Source organism: Acipenser ruthenus, unplaced genomic scaffold, assembly GCF_902713425.1.
Source record: "Acipenser ruthenus unplaced genomic scaffold, fAciRut3.2 maternal haplotype, whole genome shotgun sequence".
In the NCBI taxonomy this organism is placed as follows: Eukaryota; Metazoa; Chordata; class Actinopteri; order Acipenseriformes; family Acipenseridae; genus Acipenser; species Acipenser ruthenus.
The window spans coordinates 42,988-47,500 of record NW_026708208.1 but is presented as its reverse complement, the minus strand read 5'-3'; the positions used below and the strand labels follow the sequence as shown (position 1 = coordinate 47,500).

General features: G+C 45.0%; 1 protein-coding gene across 1 annotated transcript in view; it reads left to right on the top strand.

Annotated features, from left to right (window-relative positions):
• The window catches only part of LOC131730023 (heme-binding protein 1-like), a 7,320-nt gene extending 7,105 nt beyond the window's left edge, over nucleotides 1-215 (top strand). The window contains exon 5 of the mRNA XM_059020312.1: nucleotides 1-215. This exon is cut by the window's left edge and continues 1,360 nt beyond it. The gene's annotated coding sequence lies outside the window, so the exon portion shown is untranslated.
• The last annotated feature ends 4,298 nt before the right edge of the window (nucleotides 216-4,513 follow it).

Genomic DNA, 4,513 nt, shown 5'->3' with positions numbered 1-4,513 from the left:
AAAATGAGAATTTCTTTTTTGGGGGGGGGGGGGGGGGTGTTAATAAAATATTCAGACTTTGTATGCTTGGTCCTGTGTTTGAAATTCCTGATGTTAATTTAGCATTTCCTGGTTCGAATTACGTCAATTCTGCCACTTCAGTTTTGTATTAATTGTGCAATAAATTGTTACTTATTTTAACATAGATATGAAATAAAATATAGATTTCAATTCTTCCTAATGTTTGTGTCTGAGAATTTCAAATCTTAGCTATCACTCCTTTTAAAAGGAGGGGCCAGCGATGCTGTTAATAAAGCTAATAAGAGGTGAGAGAATGGATTTTAAAGATGGTCAGCGCTCCTTTAAAGGGAGGGACCAGCGATACTGTTAATAAAGCTAATAAGAGGCGAGAGAATGGATTTTAAAGATGGTCAGCGCTCCTTTAAAGGGAGGGACCAGCGATACTGTTAATAAAGCTAATAAGAGGTGAGAGAATGGATTTTAAAGATGGTCAGCACTCCTTTAAAGGGAGGGGCCAGCGATACTGTTAATAAAGCTAATAAGAGGTGAGAGAATGGATTTTAAAGATGGTCAGCGCTCCTTTAAAGGGAGGGGCCAGCGATACTGTTAATAAAGCTAATAAGAGGTGAGAGAATGGATTTTAAAGATGGTCAGCGCTCCTTTAAAGGGAGGGACCAGCGATACTGTTAATAAAGCTAATAAGAGGCGAGAGAATGGATTTTAAAGATGGTCAGCGCTCCTTTAAAGGGAGGGACCAGCGATACTGTTAATAAAGCTAATAAGAGGTGAGAGAATGGATTTTAAAGATGGTCAGCGCTCCTTTAAAGGGAGGGGCCAGCGATACTGTTAATAAAGCTAATAAGAGGTGAGAGAATGGATTTTAAAGATGGTCAGCGCTCCTTTAAAGGGAGGGACCAGCGATACTGTTAATAAAGCTAATAAGAGGTGAGAGAATGGATTTTAAAGATGGTCAGCGCTCCTTTAAAGGGAGGGACCAGCGATACTGTTAATAAAGCTAATAAGAGGTGAGAGAATGGATTTTAAAGATGGTCAGCGCTCCTTTAAAGGGAGGGACCAGCGATACTGTTAATAAAGCTAATAAGAGGTGAGAGAATGGATTTTAAAGATGGTCAGCGCTCCTTTAAAGGGAGGGACCAGCGATACTGTTAATAAAGCTAATAAGAGGTGAGAGAATGGATTTTAAAGATGGTCAGCGCTCCTTTAAAGGGAGGGACCAGCGATACTGTTAATAAAGCTAATAAGAGGTGAGAGAATGGATTTTAAAGATGGTCAGCACTCCTTTAAAGGGAGGGGCCAGCGATACTGTTAATAAAGCTAATAAGAGGTGAGAGAATGGATTTTAAAGATGGTCAGCGCTCCTTTAAAGGGAGGGACCCGCGATACTGTTAATAAAGCTAATAAGAGGTGAGAGAATGGATTTTATAGATGGTCAGCGCTCCTTTAAAGGGAGGGGCCAGCGATACTGTTAATAAATCATGTTGCTTGGCTTCTGCAGTAGTTCTGGCTGGTTTTCAATTGCCTCATACTCTATTTCTGGAGAGCAGAATAATGTTTTCAGTTTTATTCCAATGTCCTGTTTGGAAACTCTCTTAGTTCCAACACAGCTCAGAAATTTGGCAGTTCAGTTCAGTAATAAACTTTTTCCACTAGTCTATAAAAATACTAGTCTTATTAGCTTTATTAACAGTATCGCTGGTCCCTCCCTTTAAAGGAGCGCTGACCATCTTTAAAATCCATTCTCTCACCTCTTATTAGCTTTATTAACAGTAACGCTGGTTCCTCCATTTAAAGGAGCGCTGACCATCTTTAAAATCCATTCTCTCACCTCTTATTAGCTTTATTAACAGTATCGCTGGCCCCTGCCTTTAAAGGAGCGCTGACCATCTTTAAAATCCATTCTCTCACCTCTTATTAGCTTTATTAACAGTATCGCTGGTCCCTCCCTTTAGAGGAGCGCTGACCATCTTTAAAATCCATTCTCTCACCTCTTATTAGCTTTATTAACAGTATCGCTGGCCCCTCCCTTTAAAGGAGCGCTGACCATCTATAAAATCCATTCTCTCACCTCTTATTAGCTTTATTAACAGTATCGCTGGCCCCTCCCTTTAAGGAGAATGGATTTTAAAGATGGTCAGCGCTCCTTTGAAAGGAGGACCAGTGGTTCTGTTACTGGGACGGGAATCAGACTCCTATTGCACAGCAGTGTGATCCAGTCCAGGTTTTACTGCTACCAGCTTGATCAGCCCCCAGTGTGTCTAGCTAACAAGCTCAGGTGTGTCTTATTATTAAACTCCCAGTGAAACCAGGACTGGATCACACTGCTGTGCAGCGGGAGTCTGATTCCCAGCCCTGAATCGGACTCTAGTTCTGGTGAAGGGTCGGTTTCTTTCTCCTGCGGATCAGAACTTTTCTCCCACGCAGCGGGGGGGCGGGCCGCCTCCTCCGCATGTAGGTCGTGACCTTTGACCCCCTCAGGGCCTGCGTCACCAGGGCTCCACCTTTGACCTCTCCGTAGCCGTACTTCCTGCAGTGGCGATCCAGCCCCCCGAGTCTCTCGTTCAGCTCCCCGATCCTCCTCTGCAGGGACCCCACTTCCTTAAACAGGTCGCCCAGCGTCTCGGAGAGAGGGCGCACCCTACAGGACCGGAGGAGGAATTGCAGGTTTCATTCAAGAACTATCGGGAAGCATTGTGAAGCACAGAGAGGTCTGGTAAAGCATAGGGAAGCATTGTAAAGCACAGAGAGGTCTGGTAAAGCATAGGGAAGCATTGTAAAGCACAGAGAGGTCTGGCAAAGCATAGGGAAGCATTGTAAAGCACAGAGAGGTCTGGGAAAGCATAGGGAAGCATTGTAAAGCACAGAGAGGTCTGGTAAAGCATAGGGAAGCATTGTAAAGCACCCAGAGGACTGGGAAAGCATAGGGAAGCATTGTAAAGCACAGAGAGGTCTGGTAAAGCATAGGGAAGCATTGTAAAGCACAGAGAGGTCCGGTAAAGCATAGGGAAGCATTGTAAAGCACAGAGAGGTCTGGTAAAGCATAGGGAAGCATTGTAAAGCACAGAGAGGTCTGGTAAAGCATAGGGAAGCATTGAAAAGCACAGAGAGGTCCGGTAAAGCATAGGGAAGCATTGTAAAGCACAGAGAGGTCTGGTAAAGCATAGGGAAGCATTGTAAAGCACTGAGAGGTCTGGTAAAGCACAGGGAAGCATTGTAAAGCACAGAGAGGGCTGGTAAAGCACAGGGAAGCATTGTAAAGCACAGTAAATGTAGATTACCTGGAGTAGTCTGGGAGCACAGAGTGTGGCTGCTTATGAAGAAGGTTCTTAATTTCGGAGAAGATGTTGTTACCCCATTTGTCCAGCGTCCTGGTCAAGCTCTTCAGCGCCCCGACATTCACGTTGTCCGCTGAGGAGGAGGTGGGGGGGCGGGGGGCAGAGAGAGATCGGTTGGTAGGTGCTTCTGTTTTTAAATGTTTTGCTCAGTCTGTGTTGCTTTGACTGTGAGTTCAGGAGCTGCTCTTCAGTGCTAGCTGAGCTGCCATAGACGTGCGTAACACAGGCTAGATCACTGCCATAGACGTGCTTAACACAGGCTAGATCACTGCCATAGACGTGTGTGACACAGGCTAGATCACTGCCATAGACGTGTGTAACACAGGCTAGATCACTGCCATAGACGTGTGTAACACAGGCTAGATCGCTGCCATAGACGTGTGTAACACAGGCTAGATCACTGCCATAGACGTGTGTAACACAGGCTAGATCACTGCCATAGACGTGTGTGACACAGACTAGATCCCTGTCTGTCTGTCTGTCTGTCTGTCTGTGTGTGTCTCAGTGTGTGTGTGTGTGTGTGTGTCCCTGTGTGTGTGTGTGTGTGCGTGTGTCATCCTTCATCACTTCTCACCTCCCTCCCTGTAATTCCAATGGCCGTAGTCAAGTCCCGCCTCGTTATCTTCACCAGCCAATGGGGTCGCCATCACCATAGCGACAGTGAGTACCGTCATGAGGGGCGGAGCCATGCTTCTTAAGACACGCCCACTTCTGATTTGGGGCACAGAACTGCAAAACACACAGAGAGACAGACAGACACACAGAGAGACATAAATGCATTAAATGGTTTATTATTAAAATTCCTTCAACCAAAGTCTATCTACAGGGCTGGGAATCAGACTCCCGCTGCACAGCAGTGTGATCCAGTCCTGGTTTCACTAGGAGTTTAATAATAAGACACACCTGAGCTTGTTAGCTAGACACACTGGGGGCTGATCAAGTTGGTAGCAGTAAAACCTGGACTGGATCACACTGCTGTGCGATAGGAGTCTGATTGCCATCCCTGATCTCTCTGTCTAAATATCCCACAGTTCCCAGCAATATCCTGTAGCTCTCTTCGCTGGATGATATACAGCTGGCAAGACAGCTAAGAATAAAAACACATGTTTTTAAAAAAAATTATGTTTAATTAAATCTTTTCTTTCATGTTGTTTCCTTAA